We start from the raw sequence: 27,896 nt of genomic DNA on the forward strand, positions 1-27,896 counted from the left end.
CGATGGTGGAAGCTGTCAAACTGTAACAATGAGTTCCCAGCCGTCAGTTTGTAGTATGTGGTGGTCTTGAGGGTTCCTGCTTCTGCTTCAATGGTTAGATCTAAGAAGGCTATGCTCTGTGAACTGACAGTGCTGGTGAACCGTAAATAGGGGTCACATTCATTGAGCCAGGTGAGAAAGGTGGTCAGAGATTCTTGTGAGCCAGCCCAGATCATAAGGATGTCTTCTATGTAACAACGCACAAAATGGGAGCGGCTTACCACCCCGCGCCGGATGCACAGCTTTGATTTCCGTTGTACTTTACAAATGCCAATAAACTTCATGATTTTTTTCATACTCTTTATTTTTCGTTGTAGTCAAAGGTTTGCCATTTCTTCATGTTTTTGCGCAAATCACAAGAGAGGCGCTTACATCTCCACTTAATTCTAAATGGTGCAGAAATGCTAATCCAAGCCTTATCCTGCGCCACGATAGTGTACGTAAGTTTTTCCACAAACATAAATCTTGTTTACCCAATGCATTTCGGGCCTACTGTCCGGCCCTTCGTCAGGGGTTTATTAATCTAAAAATGCAAGACACAGAAGTTAGATTATGCTTAACCCAATCCCACTCGATAATTAATCTGCATAAACGTTCATAACGTTCCCCCTAATCAACGTTGTCCCGCTAAAAAATTGCTTAATGCTACCCCTTTGCATAGATGTCTCCATTTTCTATTCATACTCTAGACTGCCTCTCTCTCCTCGTGCCTCTCATCAAATGCTACCACTTTAATCAAAACATAACCTCCACATCAGTGACGTATTACTCCTCTCTCCCAATCCCTCTAATTAAGTACCACTTCTATGTTCATTACACCTATACCCCACTTTTCAAACATCAGTTCAACTTCCCTTAATCAAACATCCTAACTGCCTCATCGTTATTAATCATCCATACCTTTCAAAAATGTGAGTGCTCCCGTTCTTACAGCTCCTCTCTCATCAAAACCGAAATCGTCCTAATGTTTAACTCTCTAAAACATGCTTCTTATACCTCTGTTTGTCTCCGCCCCTTCACTACACCTGTTACCAATCCAACATCCTCCCATACGTCACCCTGCTTCGTTCTTTCCCTCCCAACTTAATACCTGCCTACAAATCCCACAATGCACTCAATATGTTCGTCAGTATGAGGCACAGTTACCCTTCTGGCACTTACACTCCTAGCTTTAACCACATCATTTAGCGAGATATTCACCAACAATTCCCCACCACCCACAGATATCAAATCCAACATTGATTCCCCCCACAGTGTTCTAATCATCTACCCTAAGCCACACTAAAATGCAACACTATACTTTCCATATGCAAATTATATTACTTTGAGACTTTCAAACATTAATCATCCTCCACGTGTAATGCGTCAGATCCAAATCTTATGAAAAATGCTGTGAACGAATGTTTATACAATTGTCTCTCTTGTGACGTATTCAAATTTATCACGTATTATCGAATTCTCCAGCGGGTGCTACTTGTCAGCTGGGCCGAAAGTATTAAATCCATTGCAAAAATGACAGAGTGCACACCTTGTTTTTGAAGGATTGTCTCTTTCATTGTTCCTTGATGTTGTCTTCCGCGTGCTACCCGGAACGTGGTCAGCCCAAAACCACGCTGTAAAATAATGCACAAAATGGGAGCGGCTTACCACCCCGCGCCGGATGCACAGCTTTGATTTCCGTTGTACTTTACAAATGCCAATAAACTTTTGCGCAAAAACATGAAGAAATGGCAAACCTTTGACTACAACGAAAAATAAAGAGTATGAAAAAAATCATGAAGTTTATTGGCATTTGTAAAGTACAACGGAAATCAAAGCTGTGCATCCAGCGCGGGGTGGTAAGCCGCTCCCATTTTGTGCATTATTTTACAGCGTGGTTTTGGGCTGACCACGTTCCGGGTAGCACGCGGAAGACAACATCAAGGAACAATGAAAGAGACAATCCTTCAAAAACAAGGTGTGCACTCTGTCATTTTTGCAATGGATTCTATGTAACAACGCCATAACCTGATGTTGTTGGTGTATGGGTTGGAGGCTGGTAGTATATGCGTTTTTTCAAAATGATGCACATAGGGTCCGGCTACGCTTGGGGCAAAAATGCTGCCCATTGATGTACCATTCGTCTGAAGGTAGAACTCACCTTCGAACTCGAAGTAGTTCTCCTTCAGAGCTAGGGTGGCGCATTGCAAAATGAATTCTCTGAGGGTAGTGTATACCCTTTGTAAATGAACCATTTTCAGAATTGTGATTTAAAATCCACCTATACCTTTAAAGATGGTTTTAAATTACTATTCTTTAGATACCAAATTCGACATTCACACCTGCTCCCAATTGAAAGTTATCACTTATTAAATGTAAGAGGTTAACCTAATGTTATCCTGTGGGAGAGGTAGGCCTTACAGTAGTGATGACAAATTTAGAAGTTTTTCACTACCAAGACATGTAAAGCTTAAAAGTATATGTCCCACTTTTTAAGAACACTGTACCCTAACCTATGGTCTGTTGATGGCCTACCCTAGTAGTGACTTATATTTATTAAAAAGGGAGGTTTAGGCCTGGCAAAAGGTTTCTTTTGCCAGCTTGAAATGGCAGTTTTAATTTGCACACACAGACTGCAATGGCAGGCCTGAGATATGTTTAAAAGGCTTCTTACGTGGGTAGCACAATGAGTTCTGCAAGTCCATTAGTAACATTTAATTTATCTGCCCTGAGCACACGTGATACCACTTTACGAGGGACTTACAAGTGAATTAAATGTGCCTATTGGGTGTAAGCCAATGTCACCATGTTTTAGGGAGAGAGCACAAGCACTTTTAGCAATGGTTAGCCGTGGTAAAGTATGCAGAGTCCTAAATGTCAATAGAAATGGGTACAGGAAACAAAAGAGTGAAGGCAAAAGGCTTGGGAATGACCCTGCAAAAAGGGCCAAGTCAAACAGAAACCTTATAATATTGCCACTGGGGTAGTTCCTAAGAAAGCTCTGGGTACATTTTGCCTGATGCATCACCTGTCTTGACCCAAAGGGGTGTCAGTAAATTACTTTATTGACAAATCAGAATGGACAGTGATGTAAGCCAGCATTGACATAATTATAACCTTGGTGAAGGAATGTGGGAAAGGAGCGGAGTTGGGCAAAATGGAAATTAAATCAGCATTCCGGATATGACTTGATGACTTTCAGCTCTTGGGGATTCAGTGTCAAGGCTGCTACCACTTTGACAAGTCAATAGCATGACAATGAGGTGCTTCCTGACCTGTCAGGTTTTCAAGAAGTTCAGCATCTTCATGGAATGGTTTGTGAGACAGATGTTGAGGTCACAGCAGATTTTGTGATGGTTAGCAGGGCTGGGCACCAGATGAATGCCACAGGCTCATGATGATGCTAAAAATAGGGTCAGAGACATTTGGCATACCATTAGCTGAGGAAAAAACAGAAGAGCTGGACATTAGGCTGACATTTCTAGATATAGAGCTGGATTGTAATGCGATGGTGTCACAACTTCTGTGTAAGAAACTGAATGAGTTGACCCATTTGCTATTGGAAGTGATAGGCCAGAAGAATGTGAGCTGAGTCAATTGCCACAAGTGCTTTAACACATAAACTTGGCATGCAGAATAGTGGCCCAGGGCATGCCATTTTGTTGGCAATTGGCATTTGCCATGGGAGAGGCATAAAAGCCACACCACAGGATTTGAATGACAGACCAAATCAAACTGTACTTGACAGTGCAGATGCAAATTTTGGAATACTACAACAGAGTAACATTGCAGCTCTAAAATGACTCCTTCATATAGACAGTTGAGATTATCAGGATGCATCGGGTGCTAGAGATTTTGATATATATAAGAGAGGGTACTGGTATGATGAGAGATGGCCAGGGGAGAAGAAAAAAGGGCCATAGCATTGCCATTTTAGAATTCTTCCCGGTGGTGCTCGCTGTGCATTTGGTGGGACAGGAGTTGCGAAACAAGAAGGTAACATTAGTCACTGAAAACCAAGTGGTAGTCTATGTTGTGAACTGGATGATTGCAAAGAATATGTGTGTGTTTAGGATGCTGAATGAGCATGTGCTGGTGTGTTTGGAAGGTAACATCTCTGAGGAGAGGAGGAATGATGTAATAAAATTCATAATGGGGGACATTGAGAAGGGCTTGGCACCAGTGAGAATTGGGGGAACATGGCAGGGATTGTCTTTTATGGGAAGTGGTTGTGGGGGTTAGTTGGGTAGGAGGTAGGAGGTAGGAGGATGTTGGAAAGTTACCACGGTGAAGGGGAGGGCTGTGAGGTAGAGGGCGTTGGTCACTATAGAGGTGTTGAGGAGCTTCATGGACCAGGTGAGAGTTGCATATGCTGCCACCTGGGAAAGACGGCTTTTTGGGGCACTTTTTATGATGTTGTTTTTTTGGTGCATTTAGAGTATTAGAACTGGCAGGATCAAGAGGTGACCAGGGTTTGGTGGTGGGAGATATTTTAAAGATTGTACAAGGTTTGTACTTTTCCTTAAAGGAGTAAGACTGATCAGAAGACTATGGGGGTGCATAGTGTGGCTGAGAAGATCTAGGAAGCAAGGAGTCTGCCTAGTTCACTGGCAATTTTCGAGAAAATGGGGCACAGGGGAAGGGCTATTATTTAGACACGAGCGAGGGGACAGGACTTGGGTCGGCAAGTGTTGAGGTAATGAGATGGTGTTTGCAGCAATCAGGGTGCAATGAATGGGAGTATGGGGCACATTTGTTTTAATTGGTGTGGCAAGTGAAGGTGGGAATGAGCACAAACAGACTGAAAGGCCTAGGAAGATGGAAGAGTGATTGCATATAGGGTTAATTGAGACAGGAAGATACAGAGTTTTAGGGTGGACCTAATGGTCTGTTCTTTCATTTTAAAGGTGTGTGCGCTGAGAAAGGTAAAACAATGGAAGTTAGGGTATGTTGGCATTCGAATATGAAGTAGGTTGGGGATCAGGCTGGAAAACAATTCTGCGACCAACAGATGGGCTTTAACCCAGAAAATGTTAAGCTGCTGTGGTATTGGTTAGAAGAAATGTGGTGGGACAGCTGGTGCCCAGGCTATGTGAGCTCAGAGGGAAACGGCCACGCCCCAAAATGGTAGTGGTACACCTGTGGGAGAGTGATTTAGTTCGAGCCACAGGGCTGGAGTTGATCACCGTCATTAAGCAAGATTTAGGAAGCCTGAGAGAAAAGTAGGCTGGAAAACAGTTTGGATAGATTCAGTTCTTACCCAAGAAAATTTGGAGAGGGGCCTATAAGCCAATGTATATTAACAGAGCAAGAAAAGAGGTTAGCGAGAGATGTCAAGGTTTTACAAGGCAAAAGAGATGAAGGTGATCAGGCATAAAGAGATAGTTTACGAGTGCCTGGTGTTGTTCCGCCATGGCGGAATCCACCTTTCAATGCTTGGAAACAAGTTATACCTAGAGACATGTATGGTGGTGGTGGGAGAGTGGTGGAGTTAATCCGGAAATCAATCAAAAAACCAGGGGGGGCCTAGGAGCAAGATGAAGGTCCAAACCCCATACTCCCTTGAAAGCAATATATGGATACAAAGGAGGGGTTGTCTGTTCCTATAAGAAGAAAAAAGTCTGATGTGACCTGTAGGTGGAGATTTAGCAGTTATGGGGAGGGTCTTCCTAAATCGAAGCTAGAGCCCTCACACACCCAGATGGGTGTCATGCTTCATCATTGGGCTTTGTCTTCTTGTGGGGCCGGCGCTGCAATGCCCCATGGGCGCTGCTAGAGGGCTCTTAGGCTGAGATCTTCACTTTAAGCCGTAAGGGTGAATGGGGTCTGAGAATGTAGGGTAGAGTGTGCCTGGTGAAAACAGTGGATTAAACTACATAAGGAGTGTCAAAACAAGGTTTTGACATATATTATCTCCTTGACAGGGTTAAAAATGGTCATGTGAAAAAGCTGTCACTGGTGCGTAATGGACCGTGACAGTTTCCACACGTGAAGTGTACTTAAAAGGTCGACATGTTTCACGCCTATTGGTCCAGGAGGGATTAGAGGCATTTCTTCAGGACCAGAAAAAGATTGTGACTTCTACCCTTCTCCTGTACTGGTTTGTATGTAATGATACAAGAAGGGAGGAGCCCTGAAAGAATATATCATGTGTATCTCAAGGGACATTCATTGGTAAACTATACCTAGTAATATGGTCCCTAAATGAGTACACAAAATCCCATCCTATGGTAGTGTTATCTACAACCCCATAGATCTGGACAGAAGACCGCGTCCCAACTGCAGTGAGAGAATGTTCAGCGACTACCATAGAGTGGTGTAGAGCAGAGTGGTGTTGAGTGAAGTGGCATAGAGTCGAGTGGTGCATGGTAAAGTGCAGTGACCAGTGTGGAGTGGCATGGAGTGGTGTAGTGTGGAGTGGTGCAGAGTAGAGTGTAGTGGTGTGGAATGATACAGAGTGGAGTGAAGTGGGGTAAAGAGAGGTATGTATGGTGTGGTAGCGCACTGTCATTTCAGACAACACATCTTCAATTGAAATAACCATTGCATTTGCACATACAGTTTTACCAATAAAACTATACAGCACACAAACAATAATCTGTGGAAATGTAATCACCTAGTATATTGATTTGTTTTGATCGTATTAAAATATTTGTTTTAACCACACTTCAAAAATACCAAAATATTTGCTCCATTTGTGCTTTCCCTATTGTGAAATATCTGCACAGTCCATAAATCCTTTCACTTTGATGTCAGGGAAATAAAGGAAAACACCAAGCTCCCTGGAAGACAGAGCCTGACATGTGACCTCTATCTTTGAATGCACGGCAATTGTGACAAGATAAGAACAGGATTTAAAGATCTGTTTAGAGAAATTCAGGACTGGTGGAAGAATACAGTAAATAGGGATTGGGCAAGGGAAGGGACAACTCAAGATGGACAGCCTAAGACAAATAAAGCAAAGAAATAGGAAGCAAGCAAATGTGAGTTACGAATTACAAAGTAAGGGGTCATTATGGCAGCTGAAGAATATATTTTAAAGTGTTTTCTTCTAAATTGTTTTGCTTAAAGTATGTAATGATGGGAGGAGAAGAATACCGCCTTTAGGTAATCTCCTTCTAATTTCGAACCGGCAAGGACATTAAAATACCTATCATGCCGGTATAAAACCGGCCAGGTGGCAACCCTAGCTTAATTGGTTTGCACCGAGGCTAGACACTGCATTGTCCCCGTATGTCACACACAAACACAAAGAGCAGCGGGAACGGCCTTCGCAGCGCATTTTTTGCTATAAACCGCTCGTAATCTACATTTGGCACGCGCACTGCTGAGCCCGTGCTGCCGAATATTTATGGGGCCGTATAACAGTCCGCAGTTAAGGCCGTCCTTCTCCTGCGCCGGGTGCTGCTTTGTGAGCGGACTGTCATTCTACACCCGGCCTTTGTTTGAACACAGTGGGGCTGCTGTCTGGAGCTCCGGGCTGTCATTTGGCGTCTATGCCCTCTCCTACGGCGCCCGAGCGAAGACGGAGGGCACCGGCCCTGCTAACGCCGCCGCTCCCCCTTAAATGAAGAATGGTTCCGCCTGTGGTGAAGTGAGCAGCCTGCTTGTTCTGCGCGGGTAGGAAAATGTTTCTCATTTCAGTGACATCCAGGAAATGATGAGGAAAGGAGAGAGTGAGGGGCAGGAAACTGGGTAGCCATCTCTGAAAACAGGGGACGGAGACAAGGAGAAGAGAGCGGCAGTCCCCGGGACCGACTCCTGGATGGGTCTTCACTTTGACCAAGTATTTATAGGGGCACCGAGGAAGCCTTCACTGCGGACGCTGGAGGGGCTCCGGCCGTGCAGAAGAGACGCCAGCAGGTAAGGAGTGAGTAGCTGCCGTTACTTTCATATAACTGCTTTATGCTTTTAATTTGCCCTTGCCCTACCCCCATATTTACATCATGTTTACTCTGCAAGACTTTTAGCGGAGTTTTAGGCGCTATGATTCACACGAAGTAGATATTCCTAAAGGGAATAAGCGATGGCTTGCAGTTCTGGCACCGGCTGCGTGCAGAACCATTGACGCTGCAGTTCTAAAGGAGGGCCAGGAGTGGACTCACCTGGAGACCGAGGGGCAGATTTACAGGCCCCTTGCGCCACTTTTGCGTCACTTTTCCCATTTTAAAAGTGGCGCAAGGTGCTTGTAAATCTGCCCCCGAGAGTTTGGCACTGCCAGCGCACACCCCTTGCCCCGCGTGAACTGTATGATCCCGCCGCAACGGAGAAAGGCGGGCCACTTGCGCAACCCAGGGCCCTTCTGCGGCACTGTGGGGGCTGCTTTAGAGAGGTCTTGGGAGGGGGAGGGCGTGGGCTGGCGGCACACTGGGAACCTTGACACTAAAAAGAAACTTGCACCCGAAAGTGGGTCTGAGCGAGCGTTGCACGCTCTCTGTGAAACACACAGTCACTCATTTCCTGTCAAAAACAGAAGAAGCCAGATGAGAAGGTCTCATCACCACATCGGTGTGGCAAGAGGTGTGCCTGAAGCGAAACTTCCACTTGGTCATCCTGAGCTTCAGTTCAGCCCTTAAGAATCGAACCGGGGTGACGGTTGTGTTAGTTAAGTGTGGCCTTTTGCGGTCATCGCTGTGTCTGTGAAGCTGGCCATACTTTTAATGGACCAAACTGCACACATTCTTTATAGATGTTGAAAATATAACGCATGTTACCGTTTGGGTCGACAGAAAGAGCGTGCAGAATGAAGTCTCTCTTTGGAATTGTAGTTAAACAGTAAAAACAGTTTGTGGAACCCATCTGGTATGCAGGTGTGCCAGGAATCCAGCGAACTGTTGTGGTGAAAATCCCATTTAATTTCAGTTTCACGTTGAACTTGGTTATTTGCGATTCGTAGTACCAATAGCCTGTGCTCAGGTGACATTTTGATTTTTGATTACCTAGCAGCACGTTCATTAACCTTCATATTGTGCTGGTAGATCCCCAGTCAAGTAAACCATAGGTTGAAATTACACCCAGATGAAACGTTAGTAAAAGGTCAACTGGAATTTCCGCGAGGAGAACAGACCGGCTTCTTACCATCGTCCCCCCAGCAGAGCAGAACCCGCGCTTCTCTCCTAAACGAAGCTCTTTTTGATTGCAATCAACAATGTAATATGCATTTTCTTCTTTTCCTTTTTTGGAAAAACACATTTTATGGTTGCATTTTGTCCGAGTTGAAGCTGTTGCCAGACCTTTTACATGAAGTACGTCTTTGTGTTTTTATTTACGATTGTCAAGTGTGGATTTTTGCAACAGTCCAACATAGAGACAGGGAAGAAGAAGCTTTCCAGGTTGTTTTAAATCACCAGATTCCTCACCTGGACACATTGTGTGATCCTGGACAAATCATATTATTTCCCTGTGACTCAGTTCACTAGTCTGCCAATAACTGGGCGCTCATAGAGATTATTTTGTTGTGCAAGAACACTAACAAGTTCCTATATAATTCTGTGAACTCAAAACTGCAAAAAGTGCATTCTGGAAAGTTCCATTTGGAAGAAAGGGTATGTTTACTTATTCCTCGTGTAGTGACTGGTATCGGGCATTCTTATGCTGTTTTTTTTTTTTAAATACAAATCTGCTCTGGTCCCGTTTATAACCCGCGCTGGGAGCAGAAAGTCTGCCCGAGGCGGTCATTTCCTGGCGGCTGTTTCGAGAGTTGGAGAGAGGAAATGCCTCTTCGGTAGCTCAGTGTCAAATGACCATTCCATGTTTGAAAAACAACAACATTAGGAAACAAGCAGGCGGAGTGGTTGGGACTGTGAACACTAATATCTCATTCTTTTTTGTTTTCCCGCTCTTTACATACCCAGGGGCTTCTTTACTAACATTTTGCGCTGGGTTTGCATCACAAAAGTGATGAAACCCTGCGCAAAATGTTTATTTTGGATTTACTTTCCAGAGTAAAACTGGTTTGGCCCTGGAAAGCTGACTGAAAGAACGCAGATCACTGCTTTGCATTACTTTGTATCAGGCTGTGGGTGGGCACATGGGCATTGCCAAGCAACTGAGCCATGGTTTTTGACTCACAGCCCTATGTACTAACAATAGTAGACAGGGCTTTGCAGCATAAAATTGCAACTCGTTAAAGCTGCCATTTAACAGAAGAAATGCTTTTATGTCTCCTAACATTTCCCACTTTGCACGTGTGCTGCACTGTACAGTACATATTCAAAGTGGAAAAGGTTTTAAAGTTAGTCTAAGTATAGTAGTTTGCGCTGGAAGTGTATCCTTCCAGTACAAAACCTAAGCTAGACATGACTGTTGAACTTTGGTGCAAAGGTGTGTGGAGCGCTAGGCATCCTGATTATTTGCTTACGCTCTGTTGCACTTTACGGCAAAGGTGTGTGGGGCGCTAGGCATCCTGATTATTTGCTAACGCTCTGTTGCACTTTACGGCAAAGGTGTGTGGGGCGCTAGGCATCCTGATTATTTGCTAACGCTCTTTTGCACTTTACGACAAAGGTGTGTGGGGCTCTAGGCATCCTGATTATTTGCTAACGCTCTGTTGCACTTTACGGCAAAGGTGTGGGGCGCTAGGCAGTCTGATTATTTTCTAAGGCTCTGTTGTACTTTACAGCAAAGGTGTGTGGGGCGCTAGACATCCTGATTATTTGCTAATGCTCTGTTGCACTTTACGGCAAAGGTGTGTGGGGCGCTAGGCATCCTGATTATTTGCTAACGCTCTGTTGCACTTTACGGCAAAGGTGTGTGGGGCACTAGGCAGCTTGATTATTTGCTAACGCTCTGTTGCACTTTACGGCAAAGGTGTGTGGGGCGCTAGACATCCTGATTATTTGCTAACGCTCTGTTGCACTTTACGGCAAAGGTGTGTGGGGTGCTAGGCATCCTGATTATTTGCTAACGCTCTGTTGCACTTTATGGCAAAGGTGTGTGGGGCGCTAGTCAGCCTGATTATTTGCTAACGCTCTGTTGCACTTTACGGCAAAGGTGTGTGGGGCGCTAGGCATCTTGATTACTTGCCAGCGCTCTGAGAGAGAGCGGTGCAATGCCATATCTTAGTGGATATGGTGCTTTTCCGCTGTCTCCCTCTTGCGTAACGTTGTTCTGTGTTGCAAGACATCTTTGTAAATCTGGGCCTCAGATGTGTGTGGGCTAAGCAGACCTTCTTGTACCACAATTTTCTAAACAAAGTGCTTAGATGCCTATAGCCCTAGAGAAGAAGCACTGCCCAAATCCTCGTTGGTATCCCCCTCTTTTTAACATACTTGTAAACATGCAAATCAGAATCCGATGCTTTGCAAAAGGGAGGGTTAAGAAAGTAAACGGCTCTTTTTTCAGTTGCTCTTTTTATGCAAGCTATTTTTTCTTTCTGTTTAGGCAGTGTACCAGAGTGTATCTTTTTCAGTTGAATCGCTCGTGTACCTTTTCTCTCTTTTGTGTTCTTGCCGCCCGCCCTCCCTTCCATTTCCATGTTGCTTGCCCCCACTCGCCCGCTCTTCCACCCTGATCTGTGGTGCTTGCCCGTAATCCATTCTCCCCTTCCTCCGCTGTTGTCCATGTTGTTGCTTGCCCTCAACCACCCTCCATCCTTTAATTGTTGCTTGCCACATCCCTTCCACTCTCCTTCCATTGTAGTTTGCCTGTTGTTGCTTGACCCAGCCCTCCTATCCTTCTTCCATCGTTGCTTTCTCTTAGCTCTCTCACTCTCTGCTGTCTATGTGCTGGCTTCCAGCATCTCCTTCCCACCCCTCTTGTCCATGTTGCCCCCTGACTCATCCTCCTTCACTTTGTGTTACCTCTTGTCCCCTCTGTGTTGCCTCCCGCCTCCTACCTCGGTGTTGCCTCCTGCCCATCCTCTCTTCATTTTGCCTGCCATCACCCGTCCCCGTGTCTCCCCCAACTCTCAGCAATAAACTATAAAAAAGCAAAATGATGTGACCAGAACTGGCTGCATCATAGCGCTTTTTTCCTACAACCTCAATTGTCCATGTTGCCCCGCCCACATGTTCTCCATCCCTGTTGCCTCCCATCCCATAAGCAATAAAAAAAATGCTGCCAGCATGGGCTTTTATTTGTACTTTCAGCCATGCTGCACAGCTGCCATGCGCTGCTGAACATGGCTAAAAGACATTGACAAAGCAAATAGTTCTCACGTATATGAAACCTTTAGGCTTTGCCAATGCTTGTTTATTATTTAAACACCTTTTGAAACAAGAGCACCAAGAAAGAGCGGTGCTCAGGGCAAAGAGCCCCAGCTGCTCCCTCCTGTGATGACCCTGCTTTTGGAGCCCCACTGAGCTCTGTCATTAAATTATTTCAGTTATATCAACTATTACTCATCATTTACTCCACCTTTCATCGAATCTCTAACTATCTAGTCCAAAAATGCTCACAATAATTGACTTTTATCATTGTAAATACCTGCTCCTTTCTGTTCTTCTCAGCCATGGTTGTCTTAGCAACAAAAGACCAACCTTGGTTACATACTTAGAGTTTGACAAACGTTCTAAATAAATGAATAAATACATGCAGAAGTTTACGTCAACTTGTTTGATGCCAGTTTCCTTTTACTGTCTCATACTGGAGGTCAGGTTGTGTACTCAAATTATATCATAGGTTCACTGGAGTTAACTCCTGGAGTTAATCAGGCAAGATGGCTTAAAAAAGTAACACTTATCTTTGAGCTTCTCTGTAAGATCACAAGTTTGAATAACAGCAAAGTTGCCTCAGCCTTGAATTCTTCCGAGGTCGCTAAAGCGAGTACCATTGGAATTAATAAGAATATACCAAACTTACCGGAGTTAGAAATGATAGAAGTGCAACATGAATCCTATGTAACACATATTATGTGAAATGGTAGCGACAACCTCTATACAAACCAACACATGTCAAGTCTTCCTGCACAGATGAGACTGGGCCACCTTGCCCACGGAGATTCTCAATAACAATATAAGTATACCATATGCTTTTCCTTTCCTTTGTCAGAATATTTTGCCCCAGTAATATGGCTTCAACAAAAGCTGTGTGTTGGGACTCAGGAGCTTCTTCCTACTTAGATATGTCAACTGGGCCTGAAATACTCTCTAATGTTCCCGGCCAAGCTGTGTGTTGTGGGCAGCACCACCACGCTTTTTGCAGGTTGCTTGCAGATGCTTGGGAGTGGTTGGAGTTGAAAGGGTTGTCCCGTACACCCCAAAGTATTCACCTCAAAGGAGATAGGTGGCATCCTTGCATGGGAAGATGTTCGCACAGGACACCGAGGGGATAAACCACAAGTGAACAGACGATTGCGGAGCTGGAGTTGTGGTGCAGTCTGTCACAGCCGTCGACTGGCTCGGGGTCACATCTCCGGTGCGTGAACTGGCCCTTGCAATGGAAGGTATCCCGGCAGGACCTGACCTCACCCCAATGATGCTAGAGCAATTGATGTGACCATTGGTACAGCATGATGTCACTTGGCGCCTGATCTGCTGAAGTGTTGTAGTGAAGAGTTATGGCCCTCCTTGCTCTGAAGGAGCAAGGGAACATGTTGTATTCGTAAATGGACTTGGACTTGGACTCCATGCTCTGCTATTTTGTTCCTTTGCTTGCTCACCCCGAAACCATTAGGAGTGCACTATTTGAACCCCAGTTATGGTTTGTAAATGGTTGTGGGTTTGTGATGGCCCTGACCAGGGAGCGGGAGTTGGGTATCTTGAGTTGAGGTTAGGCTCCGTGGAGCAGCAGCATCAAATTCTACATGGATGGCAGGGGAGGATCGACGTATGAGAGAAATACGCCTGCACACACAACTGTATACATTTAACGCTATTACTTGGATATTCCGAAGAATGGCTACTCCTCGAGGCATCACCTGATATATTTTCCTACCTGAAGTGCAGACAAGCCCACGTTGTTAATTTGCAGGAATCACATATGAGCACCACAGAGCTCAGTAAATTGCATAGAAAAGGAAAAGGTCAAATAGTTGGCACCACCTATTCAGGGTACACCAGGGGGTCCTTATTTGGGTGGCACGGGGTACCACTAAAGACGGACCACACGATGGTGGACCCCGTGGGCAGACACGTGTTGGTGGAGAGGGCTTTGGATGTGGCCCAATCACCCTACTGGCAAATTATGCACCTAACACTAATCAGCAACAGCTTTTAACAAGTCTTACCCCCGCAATCATACATGACCTAACGGCATCTAGGAAATGGAATGGGGACTCTAAGGCTGTGCACAACATCACTTATGGGAGAGGAGTTGGCCTAACAGCTAGGGTGGTCGACCTTGAATCTGGGGAACTGGGTTTAAGTCTCGGCAATTACACGAAACATCCTGTGACTCTGGGCAAATCACTTAATCTCCCCGTGCCTAACAAAAATGAATGTGTCCTCATGTACGCAACTGGTGCTATGTAAAGCGCTCTGATACCCTATACCTTCAGGTCAAGTTCGCGCTTTATAAAACTCTGTAAATAAAATTAAAAAAAAAAAAAAACACTTTAAAGACGTTCTTCCCTCCCCTATGGGGAACACTAGCAATTAGGATGGCGAACAGCAATTAGGATGGCAAACACTCTGTAAGACTGTCCCACACATGGGCAAATTTGCATGATATCTGGTGCACCATGCACACAGACACAAGGGAATACTTGCTTTTCGCCCCTCTCCACCTGCAACACACCAGACTAGATCTCTTACTCTAACTCCAACATGGCATCCCAGGGGGTGGGCTCTGAATACCGAGGCCGTACACTCTCCAACCACAGTCCCTTCAAAATGACACTACAATGAGGCACACATGGATGGGACCCATACCCATCTGGGAACTGTATACTCTGGCACTGCATGACAGGGTTTTTAGTGACACTGTGGGCATTCACATCACTAACTACTTCACTGAAAATGAGAGAACTGCCACTAATGCGGGAATCGAATGGGATACCATTATGGTGGTTGCAAAGGGATTGTGTATGAAAACTTCATAAGGGGTAAAACACACACTGTGGGCTCGAATCTTTGAGCTTGAACATGATATATGGGAGGCGTAGGTACGGGTGGGGACTGACGCGGTGAACAAAGATAAATAAAGTGACCACCTTTGCAGGAAATACAGGAAGGTGGTCACTGGACTTGGGAAACTAGACTTTGCAGAACATGTGGCACAGCGAAACGCTGGTGTGGCTCCTGAAGCCGGAGACAACAAGGGCCCACACGAGCGCTATCGGATCCCCGCCGGGGCGGATGCAGAATATACAAGCTGACATCAATCAAGTCTTTTTTGATTATTACACCTCACCACACAGAACGAGGGAGGATCGTATAGGCCCCACCCAGCAGGAATTCCTAGACGTCCTGTCTTTCCTGCTTCTACAGCGCCATACATTAGAAGAGGCACTGACTGTGGATGTGATCTAGCTCACAATTGCTCAATTAGCACTTAATAAGACCCCCGACATTGATGAATTCCCAGTGAAATTCTATTCAGCATAAAGTGTGACCTTAGCGCCAAAACTAAATAAGATGTTCCTAAGGTCAAGAGATGAGGGCGCCCTCCCTGCATCCCCAAACCAGGCAAAGACCCACTGGAGGTGCAATTGTACAGACCGCTTTCCCTCCTCAACTCAGCCTACAAAGTACTGGGGAAGGTTATTGCAAATAGATTACTACCCTGTCTCTCCACATTGGCCCACCAAGAACAGACTTGTTTCATCCCTAGGAGCAACACATTCTTAAATCTAAGATGCCTCTTCTGATTGATGGAAGAAAATCTGTCAGGTAACCCCACCTGTATAGCTTTTCTCTAGACATCGAAAAGGCATTTGACACCCTGAGGTGGCCCTACTTTATGGAAGTACTGAACAGAATGGGACTAGGCTCAGAGATAATGCGATGAATAATCCACAGGGGTACAAGACAGGGGTGCCTGTTGTCCCCACTCATCTTTGCACAGGCATTGAGCTCCTAGCATGCCTTTATCACCTGTGGGGCCCACAGAGAGGGATTCCAGGTGGCAATCATCTAGCTGTATGCAGATAATGCACTAGTGCACCTCAGGGATGTGGGCTGGGACCTTTCAAGAGTGATGGAGGTGCTAGAAGACTTTGAAATGCCCTCAGACTTACTGCTCGACTGGGCGATGTCCTGCCTATTCCCCATGCGGTCTCTCACTCGAGGGGAGTGGGAAGCACTGCCTACCTTGGCGATGGCCTGGAGCTGCAACACTTTCCGCTATCTGGGCGTGAACATATACCACTCCAATAGCGACCTTGTAAAAGGGAACTTTTGGGTAGTTGTAGCGAGTATGCACAGCCCTTTGGCATTCTGCTATTCCCGCCGCTGTCACCATTGGGCAGGATGACAATAGCTAAGATGCTGGTGATGTCTAGATTATTGTATTATTTCACAGCTCTCCCAGTTAGTCTCTCTTGGTGCTTTTTCAGGGAGCTGGACTCTATCCTTTCTAATTTGGTTTGGGGGGCCGGCCTCAAGAGAGTTTATTTTCACGAAATATATGCTCCCACGAAGCACGGAGGGCTAGGAGCTCCAAATTATGAGCTATACTATGCGGCAGCCCAGTTGCAGTGGCCGATGCGCTGGCTTTCAGACACTCATAGCCCCAAGCAGGCAGTTGTAAAGAGGGGGCCTAGGGGACGCAACGATAATAAGCTGGGTGATGGATCCTCGGATGGCTGCATTGCAACCTGACTGGTTCACCACACCTGCCAAAGCATTGCTGGCACAGATATGTCCAGATTAAGTGCTGCCAGCTGAGCTACTTGCCGAACTTTCCGATATGGGCACCGCCGACTCTCGGTGAAGTGGCTGCACACCGTAATTTCAGACCATGGAGGGATGCTGGCCTTACTGCGATGGGAGATCTTTATGTTAATAAAACCCTTCTCACCCTCCCAGAATTTCATGAACAATTGATCTTGAGGAGGGCCAATTCCTGTTCTACTGTGAGCTTTTGGGTGCTATGGGGTGCCTCTGGGGACCGGAGCGTGTGGAACTATACCCCTCTGGGCCTCTGCAGGACCTGCTTACTCATCGGACTGCCAGACGAGCAATTATGGTGCTGTCCAGAGCACTATTAGAGATCCACATCACAGACTTCCCCTCTCTAGAAACAAATGCACAACCAAAACATGCTGGGCCCTCACAGACGGGCAATGGACCATGGCGCTCTAGCGGATGCACAAAGTATCTAGAAACTCTTGGCTGAAGTTCACTCAATTTAACTACCTGCAGCAGACTTCCATAACGACTAGGCGCATCTGCCACATCCATACGGCGGTGGACCCTGAGTGCCCCCGCTGCCCAACCCTGGAGGCAGATGTCTGCCCTATGGTATAGTCCTGCCCTGTTATTGGATGCTTCCAGGGGATGGTAGTAGCGACACTGTTGGACCTTATGGAACGAACATTACTCTCTGACTCTTTGCGGTGCACACTGAGGATCTTCACAATGTGTGCACAAGAGTAAGTATGCCTTGCAATCGAGAGATCTAGCGCATGTGTTGGCGAAACACTGCATTGCCATGGCTGGAAGTCTCAGAAGTCCTACCAATGCAATTATAATTGCAGGATCTGCTTAAGTGGGAGAAGGTGGAAGGTACAACATGGCACTCATTGCTGAGACAGCAGGGCGATCTTCTGCAATCGGATGCCTGGGACATGCACTTAGAGGAGCTGGCGGCCAAGACAGAAGGCAGGCCTCCATGAGAGACAGTATGGTCACACGTTTTCACGAAGTGTATACTCCACAGTCTAGGGACCCCCCTCCCCTCCATCCGTAACATACAAGTGTTGGGCCTCTTGATCCTTGCAGCCCATTGCCCCCTGGCACCCCAGCTCACCCAACCCCCTAGATCTGGGCCCCTAGCCGCGAAAACATCATCCTCATATCTTCCACCTCTCCCCCCCATTATCTGCGAAGTCTATTGCACTGTAGAAGTTGTCAGCCTGCCTCCATGGAAACATGGTTTGAAGTTTGCACCCCGGTTGGGCATTTCTTTTTCATTTTTGCATCCTCTCACAACATGGTGTTCTGGAGAATAAATGTATGTGGACTCTCACCTAAAGCAGGAGAACATGAGTGGCAGGGGGGCACATAACACGCAGCACAACCATGTAGTATTTCTATGACGGTGTCAAAGACACTTATGTCACTTCCAGATCGCATACTGGTGGTGTCCTCTGGGTGGTCCGGCCCTTATGCGCTCTTTGTTCATTTTACTTGTATTGCTTATCTGTGTAAAATGAAAACTGCTAATAAAGAACTATTTGGAGAAATCAGGTGTGTGTTGGGACGGGAATGCACCCCTGTCTGGAGTACCGGACTGTATGTAAAACTGGCATCCTGACTTTTATCTGGACCCTGGCATCACACTAGTGTAATGTGTGTGCAGTGACTTATGCCTGTCCTTTACAATTCCTTGACAATGGGAGGTCTAATATTTGCCTGTGACCTGGAGGGTTCACCAAGCATGCCCTCATAGTGGGCTGTGTACTACTGACCGTGCTCTGGTGTAGTTTATAAAGTGGTGATGGCAGCATACCATGTTTTGCGAAGTGACCAGATCTTATTCTCTATGTCAGTGAGATTACAGCTTTCTGACATTTCTCAAGAAGAGTTATGCTGTTGTCAAGCCCAGAACCTTGCACTGACATTCCATGTGCATATCAAATGTGTGTTTGTGCAGTGATTTTGTGGCACATGTGGAGTAGCAGGACTCAGTGTGTGAGTCTTAGTACTGAGGACAGTGGAATTCATTTTGGATGCCCCTCATTTAGCATAGCACAAGAAGGAGGATGAGGACAACTTCCCCCAGAGAGCGGACGTGTACTGCCTGTGTCATCTGGCTGGAGGGTGGAGCCCCAGACACTGAAGTGAGGTGCATGGAGACAGGGCTTCATTTTGAAATTCAATGAAAGTCTTATTAGCAAAGGGCTACTTATTAGTTCTTCCTTAGCATTGCCCTTTGGTAGATGGTGGAGGAGGGGCCTGTAATTGTTGTTGTTCATAATGGAGAAGTTTCTAGGCAGGGCTTGTCTCTTTGTCTGTCTGTAATTACTACTTCAGGAAGTCTGATGACAGCCAGGTGAAGAGATCTCACACTTTATTGTGAAACTGTTTTGTATTCACCTGCTTGGAGTCAGCCCCATTACTAAATGTGATGAGAACCATCATTATGCACAAAGGCTTGTCTGCAGAGCAGCCTGAAAAAAGACATCTTAAAATGAATCAGCACAAACTGGTTCTGAAGCCTTAGACAGTGAATCCATATTTCCTGGCTAGAAAATGTGTATAAAAGTGTAATCCAAACCACTCCACTTTTTATCCAGTCCAAGTTGTTCTTGACCATGGAAGGGAGTGCTCTACAGAGTACTTGAAGAGCTGCTGTGCAACCAGTGCTGGTGTTTGCCTGATGGAAAATCTCCCAGAGGTGGGGGACATCACCTAAAGATTGTACTGGTGAAAGCAGAGTTGAGAGTTTGTCTGCTGCCTAGAAGCCTGTCTGCCTGCTGAGATAAGCTCTGCCCTGCAGGAGGAGGAAGAGACTTTCCAAGAAGGGTAGCCCAGTGCGATCCAGGCATGAGGAAACCCTGAGAAAGTGAATTGCCCTAGAGAGCAAAGCCAGGAGTGACCCTTGTCATAAGGGTGAGTTCCAGTCTCTCTATGTGATTCCTGTTTTGAACTGCACTAAGACTTTACAAGCACAAGTTACATTTTTTCAGCTGGCAGCTATTGTAGGTCCACGAGCTACTGCTATTATTGCCCACGCTAGAGAGGAAGAGACACTTTGCTACTGAATTAGAGCTGCAATGGCCTAGGGATGCCACAGTTGTTGAAGACATAAGACAGCTGATGGATTGGCCAAGAGGCTACAACTGCCTTGTCTCGGTGCTCTTCTGCACTTGGCCAAGAGTGTCACAATAGCAGAAGACATTATCTGGATACATAAGACCTGCTGTGCTATTCTCATACAGCGATTCCTGTTTCTAAGGGAAGCCGCCTCCGACGTCTCCTCGGCTAGGAGCTACTGCATAGGGAAGGTATCTAGGCTGCGTCTGCACCACCACACGATCCACAACACCATTGAGCACGTAAAAGTGGGTCTTAAATTGCGAACAGGAAGAGGGGCTAAATATGTGATGAGGAATCTGGAGCTAGGACTTAAGACTTTGTGCTTGAGTCAATACCTAGGTTGAGAGCTATTTAAACCCAGCTGATTCTTACCCGCACCAACAAACCCACAGTTGCCAAGAACAACTTTCATGACGGGATGAAGGTTTTCGCCGACACGATGAAGAACAGTTGCCTCAAGCTCAACTCAGAAAAGACCAAAGTCCTCATCATGGGCTCCACCCCATCTGCTTGGGATGACTCTTGGTGGCCCGCAGCACTTGGAACCTCCCCCACACCCACAGACCACACGCGGAACCTCAGCATTATCCTGGGCTCCTCGCTCAACATGAACACCAGATCTACGCTGTCTCAACATCCTGCTTCCACACACTATGCATGCTACGAAAGATCTTCAAATGGATCCCTACCAGGTCCAGAAAGACAGTCACCCACGCACTCATCAGCAGCAGACTCAACTACGGCGATGCACTCTACACCGGCATAACCCAGAAACTCCTAAAGAAACTGCAGAACATCCAGAATGTCTCCGCCAGACTCATCCTTAACATCCCCTGCCACAGTCACATCGCCAGCCACCTCAGTGATCTCCACTGCCTCCCAGTCAACAAAAGAGTCATCTTCAAGCCATAAACATACGAAATACCTCCATTTACCCCTGCCAAAAATTCGTATAGGGATTCCTGGAGGACATTAATGGATTTCTCCACCAAAAGTGCAGAGTAATCTGCAGTTGCAAATCTCACTCATAGGGTGGGAAGTTGATGTTCTAAGGTATAGTTTGCCTTGGAAGATTGCAGACATCCACACTTTTGTGGATATTCCCAAACTGCGACCCAACAGCTCCAGTTGGAGATTTGCTCCAGCTAAGTGCTGCAGTAGCTCCCATTCCAGGATGAAAAGGAAAAGGAATCACCCCTCAGGTTTGCTGGGGAACTACACAATGTGCTATCTCCACAAAGAAAAATGTTTTCCCTGCAGAGACATTTTTTGAATTTGAACAGAGAGCTCCATTTGTGTGGGATTCTACACTGTGTAGAATTGTGCAGAGGGACAGCAGTACCAGAGGGACAGCATTACCCCATGGGTCATGCCTGATGGCATTCCCAGTAGTATGCCTGAAAAACTGTGCCTCGTGAAGCTTTGCAGGTTTACCACTGAAAATGTTGATTTATAGCAAAATGTAGTAAATCTAAACCAGTTTGTAGAAGTACTTCAGTGGATTCAGATGTACTCATTTCTGGTGAACAAATTCCTGTTACCTTCCACTGCCAGAGTGAGTGTTGTAATTTGGAGTGCCATCAGATGCCTGAGAGTTTACTTTGATTTAAAATATATCCAATGTGTTTACTAATACTCTCTGCAAGAGGTGAAGATAAGTGGTTGGTCGTTTTTCGGGTTTGTTTGTTTCATTTCTTCCTTCGAGCACTGCTGTTCTGCTGTCACTATACCCATATAAAGCATTTATTTTATGGCACTTGGGTATTAGAGCCTTCTACTGCCTATAGGAGTGTAATGATCATGTTAGATATCCTTGACATCTTTGCTGCAATTTTAATTCCATCATTCTTTCTGAGGTTTTCTTAGTTCCTGCTTGATGACACATATTTAAAAGGTCTGGCTTTGAAATATTAACAATTATCTTAAGCACATTTTAAGAGTGACAAATGTTCCATGTAAAAATGTGTGAAGATGTTATTAATTTCTCGGGTCCACGGCTAAAATAGAATTCAGAAGTCAGCCATGTAAAGAGTTTGCAACAAACTAGACATAATTCTTCCAGTCATTCAAAATTCTTTGAGCTTATTTTAAGGGTACCTGTGATGTTAGTTCATCAGTCTCTCTTTTGGAAAGTGTGAGTGGGTTAAGTGTCTTCAGAGAGCTAAGACATATTTGCACTGAATCCTAAGGTGCTTTCAGTCTTCTCATCTTCCCATCAGTTTGTACAGTGATCACTTAATACCAGAGCACACGTACATCATCTGCATGTATCAATAGACTGTCCTTATCTAGTCCAAAGCACATTCATGTGATTCCTTCCTCAGAATCTAATCCATAAATACTGGTCTTTGGTCATGAAAGTCCAACAACACTATTGAATTATGTACATTCAGCTATAGAAGTGAGGGCCGGTGACCCTTCTTTTCAATGTGCCCTATAGTAAACTATCCTTCTAATGACGTAGAATGTTTGCCTCCCCACTACAAATCCACTTTGATCTGTATCCATGAGTTAAGCAGGATATTTTGTAATGACCTGGCCAGTGATCTTTGGAAAGGTGTAGTATTTGTGGATCAGAGCTATCAGCCTGTAAGGGTTGCCTGTATGAGATGTCATGGAAAAACTGTTTAATGGATTATCATTACTGGGAAACCATTTCACCTCCATAGTTTAATGGAAATTTGCAGGATGAATGGCATTTACCATTACACAGCAACAGACTGATAGAAGATCCTTCTGTTTTCGAAGTAGGCCTTTGCATGCTTATTTTACATTGAAAATGCAATTAATCTTGAAAAAGAGCGAACCTTGAAGGTTTTCTTCATAGATACAGAAATCCTTTATCCCTATCCCTATACCCCTTTCTATTTATAACTCCCAAATCCCGGTTTTATGCAAGTATTCTTTTTGTGTGTTTGCTTTTGGGAGAAAATTCCCCTAGGACTAAAGAGCATCAACGCAACAACAAAACAGGAATAAGGTAGAAAACATATATATATATATATATATATATATATATATATATATATATATATATATATATATATAACCGGAGCGGCGCATCACCAGGGTACAGACTCCAAGGCATTTCAAAGGACATCATGGCAGTGATCTACAGTATTTAAAATACTTTGCCATTGACACTGTCTTGCCTCTCAGAAGGGGTGGAAATCGTGATTACCTTCTACGCAAACTGAAAACTCAATACATCTTAGAGCTGGATTGTAAAACACCACTGGGCCTGAATGCAAGTGAGGATTTTTTCTCTTGTTTATGATATTGCCTGTCTCAAACACTTTTTTATCTTTGTACTCTCCTTTTTAGCTGAACATCAGAATAGTCTCTCATTTATATCTAATTTTTATGGTTAGTCATGTTATAGGTTTATACAAATTTTTAACTAAATCGCGGCTGTGATTTAGTAGGGTGTAGGCACTTTTTATGTTTTTAGTAGCACCAGCACTTTATGTAAAATCTATGGATAAATACCCACTTGGGCGGGACTTGCTCATTTCACTTTGTACAGCATCAATAATTATGTGCATACTTGAATATAAAACAAACAAGAGCCATGGTATTTTACCACTATGAGTGATCTGCAGATGAGCTAGAGTGATCAGAGAACCTTGATATATCTCTGGTATGATATTAATGTTTTTTAAGACTTATTGTATATTTTATGCAGAGTCTTACTTCATTTTATCCATGTCTTAACATTTTTAGCTCGACTATGGAATGTCAACACACTAAAGTTTTTAGATATAATCGATATGGATTTTATTTGATATTAACCATATGTCTTCTGTGCCAAATATTTACATTATCCTATGAATATTTATTAATAGCACATCTTGCTCTTTTTTGCACATATTTAATTGTATTCTATTTTAGAATCATATTTATGCTATACTGTGATAAGTATTCCAAAACTACAATGAATAGCATGTCCATTTCCATTATGTTTGAAATCACGTGTGTTTTCTCTTGCACTTGCACTTTAAAAATGAAAAAATGTCTCAGTTTCGTGTCATGTGATCAAGGCCTCGTTGGAGGCTGAAACGCGTAATGGCGGAGGTGTGGGAGTTTTCCAATTAAACCAACTTTGCACTAATTCTGGGTCTGCTTTTTCGTTCTTCCGATTATTTGGTGGTGGAATCCTTTGGATATATATATTATTTATATATATATATATATATATATATATATATATATATATATATATATATATATATATATATATATATATATATATATATATATATATATATATATACATATATATATATATATATATATATATATATATATATATATGCATATATATATGCACATATATATGCACATGTATATATATATATATATATATATATATATATATATATATATATATATATATATATATATATATATATATATATATTCTAATACAACTTGGGTTACAGGTAACATTGCCCGGCGCCACCAATCTCAGACACTGGTCCCCACCAGTGCAATTATATATTCAACACAAACAAATCTGAGATAGTTTCATAGTACAAGCAAAGAAACAATATATGAGTCTTCTTATGTGTTCATCTTCTGATGTTTATTCTTGCTGGGGGTCGCGTAACTATCTCAGATTTGTTTGTGTTGAATATATATATATATATATATATATATATATATATATATATATATATATACATCCAAAACACAGTATTCCACCTGGGGCCAGCCGAACTCGCGGCGGGTGCAACCGGGAAGTGGTGGTGGAAACCACTTATTACACAGCAAAAACAAGGAGTTCATGGTACTCCCAAGGTCCGGTGCACTCACGGGGTATCTGTCGGCTATAAAACATCCGCAGACGCGTTTCTGGCTCTTGCCATCATCAGTGCGGAAAAGCCGTCAATAAAAACATCCCCTCGCCTGCCGCTGTTAGAACGAAAACTCTGTGAGTGTCCCACATATGGTGAAGCACTCTAGCTTTGTATAAGCCACAACCTGAATAGGTCAACAGAGTCCGTATGCGGCGGTTCAGCAGCCTAAATTGAATCCAAAACACAGTATTCCACCTGGGGCCAGCCGAACTCGCGGCGGGTGCAACCGGGAAGTGGTGGTGGAAACCACTTATTACACAGCAAAAACAAGGAGTTCATGGTACTCCCAAGGTCCGATGCACTCACGGGGTATCTGTCGGCTATAAAACATCCGCAGACGTGTTTCTGGCTCTTGCCGCCATCAGTGAGGAAAAGCCGTCAATAAAAACATCCACTCGCCTGCCGCTGTTAGAACGAAAACTCTGTGAGTGTCCCACATATGGTGAAGCACTCTAGCTTTGTATAAGCCACAACCTGAATAGGTCAACAGAGTCCGTAAGCGGCGGTTCAGCAGCCCAAATTGAATCCAAAACACAGTATTCCACCTGGGGCCAGCCGAACTCGCGGCGGGTGCAACCGGGAAGTGGTGGTGGAAACCACTTATTACACAGCAAAAACAAGGAGTTCATGGTACTCCCAAGGTCCGGTGCACTCACGGGGTATCTGTCAGCTATAAAACATCCGCAGACGCGTTTCTGGCACTTGCCGTCATCTGTGCGGAAAAGCCTTCAATAAAAACATCCCCTCGCCTGCCGCTGTTAGAACGAAAACTCTGTGAGTGTTCCACATATGGTGAAGCACTCTAGCTTTGTATAAGCCACAACTTGAATAGGTCAACAGAGTCCGTAAACGGCGGTTCAGCAGCCCAAATTGAATCCAAAACACAGTATTCCACCTGGGGCCAGCCGAACTCGTGGCGGGTGCAACCGGGATGTGGTGGTGGAAACCACTTATTACACAGCAAAAACAAGGAGTTCATGGTACTCCCAAGGTCCGGTGCACTCACGCGGTATCTGTCGGCTATAAAACATCCGCAGACGCGTTTCTGGCTCTTGCCGTCATCAGTGCGGAAAAGCCGTCAATAAAAACATCCCCTCGCCTGCCGCTGTTAGAACGAAAACTCTGTGAGTGTCCCACATATGGTGAAGCACTCTAGCTTTGTATAAGCCACAACCTGAATATATATATATACAGGGCTACAGTACTGTTTCCCAGTCCTAACATATATTCAATTACACATTTATGTCACAACCAGCCTGGCTGGAACACGTTCTTCTCTCCATATTCAGTTGCAGAGGTAGCATGGTCCCAGAATTCCCTGAAAGCATACGATGGTCAGCGGATAGCATCAACCGGGTGCCGACTGATACTCCCAAGGGATGGGAGTTTGAGAACAAACAACAAACTAACAAAATAAGTAAAAATAAAAATGGACTGATCTGTGCGCGTTTGTGCAGTGGAGAAAAGACACAGCTAAGTCACCTGGCCCTGCCCCAGTGCCAGGACGGACTCAATATCTGCTATTCGGCTACAACTAGGAAAGACTCTACTTGTGCATGCACACTATGCTCATAATGATGTGACTGTGTTAACTTCTCATTTACAACTCCTCACTCATTTAGGTCCTGCCATTAAGTGGTGTGGCTCCTTGTTAAGATGTCAAAAGGTGGGAGAAGACTTAAACTCTATCATACATATATAACATTGTGACTTAGAATAACATCCTTTTCACACACACACACACACACGCACGCACACTGCAAACACTTATCTCACATAAATAATGCTCAGGTTCTGCAGTTTTAACATAGTACCACAAGTACTCAATAAGCTTGTGCAGGTTCACAAGACGCGGTACTGCTCATGTAGTCAATAGGATCCTTGTAAGCTATGGGGACTGTTTCCTGTTTTGAGAATAAAGCTCAAGAGCACCGAATCAGTCTCTGCAATCGTCTGTCAGTTAGGTAATTGAACAAGAATGGCAATCGTACTCATTATGCCAAGACTCAAAATCAAACATGGCGGTAAGCCAACACATATCTGTTGGGAAGATGTCCAAGAGATCCCACCATCTGACTCCAAAGTCTGTGCAGGAAACTCTGAGGGGCCTGGAGAAGCAGACAGCCGACTCCTTCCACCAGGAAGCTCAATGTCAAGCATCAAGCACTTTTCTGGGTGGGGTATAAATACCTCCAGGTATCCAAGATGGCTACCGAGATTGGGCTGCCCTGCGAGAGTTCCTCATGCCCCATCAACAAAGGGCTGCCCCAGCTGGAAACAATGCAGTCCCAGTAACTGAGGGCAGCCCCAGCTGCAAAGGGCCGGGTGAAAAGCAGAAGAGACCCAGCAGAACAGAACCAGCTAGAAAACTGTTGCACAAAATGCCAACCTGGAAGAGACCCTCCGGGAAACCTTAAGCAGGGGAATCCTCCGCAGCAGGTATTTGAAGAGCGTTTAGAGTAAGGAATGCATTACCCTATATAATTGCGCAGGCACCATCCCCGAACCATGCAGTGTGGGTAGTTTGTAATGTGTAAGAGTCTATGATGCCATGCAGCGGACCAGGGTAACCGGGATCTGGTGGGGGAATGGGTGAGTAAACCTAAGACTTTTGTGTGACTCGGGCCCCACACAAAACGGATTCCGTGCTGGGCACAGTACGGAAACTGCGTTACTTGTGATGGTGGAACATCTCCAGGCAATGTTGGATGCTGGTCAAACGGCGGCGCTTATTTTGTTAGATCTTAGCGCCGCCTTTGATACGGTAGACCACAGCATCCTCCTGCGTCGGCTCGAGGAGACTGGTATTGGCGGTCGGGTGTTGCAATGGTTCCGCTCCTTTTTGATGACCGTTCCTTCTGTGTTGCCATCCCTCCCTTCAAGTCCAACTACCAACCACTGGCCATGGGGGTTCCGCAAGGGTCCTCGCTGAGTCCCACGTTATTCAATCTTTACGTGAGACCGCTGGCTGATGTCGCTAGGCAGTGGGGCCTTACTTTGGTCTCATATGCTGACGACACTCAGCTAGCGGTTACTCTCAGTGGGGATGCGGAGATTGAGGCCCCCAGGTTTCAGTCCGGACTGAAGGCGGTGGCTAGTTGGCTGACAGGCAACTGCCTTCAGCTAAATGCCACTAAAACAGAGGTGATGGTCGTCG

The 27,896-nt window shown here is 44.9% G+C and overlaps 1 protein-coding gene across 2 annotated transcripts in view; it reads left to right on the forward strand.

The window, feature by feature from the left end:
• Positions 1–7,443: 7,443 nt before the first annotated feature.
• Positions 7,444–27,896, forward strand: part of ITPRIP (inositol 1,4,5-trisphosphate receptor interacting protein) — a 141,288-nt gene continuing 120,835 nt past the window's right edge. The window contains exon 1 of one of the 2 annotated variants that reach the window (XM_085603454.1): positions 7,444–7,881. The gene's annotated coding sequence lies outside the window, so the exon portion shown is untranslated. Of the gene's footprint in view, positions 7,889–27,896 lie in introns of both variants that reach the window. The other variant, XM_085603455.1, reaches the window with a different exon arrangement.

Source organism: Triturus cristatus, chromosome 1_2 (genome assembly GCF_964204655.1).
Source record: "Triturus cristatus chromosome 1_2, aTriCri1.1, whole genome shotgun sequence".
NCBI lineage: Eukaryota > Metazoa > Chordata > Amphibia > Caudata > Salamandridae > Triturus > Triturus cristatus.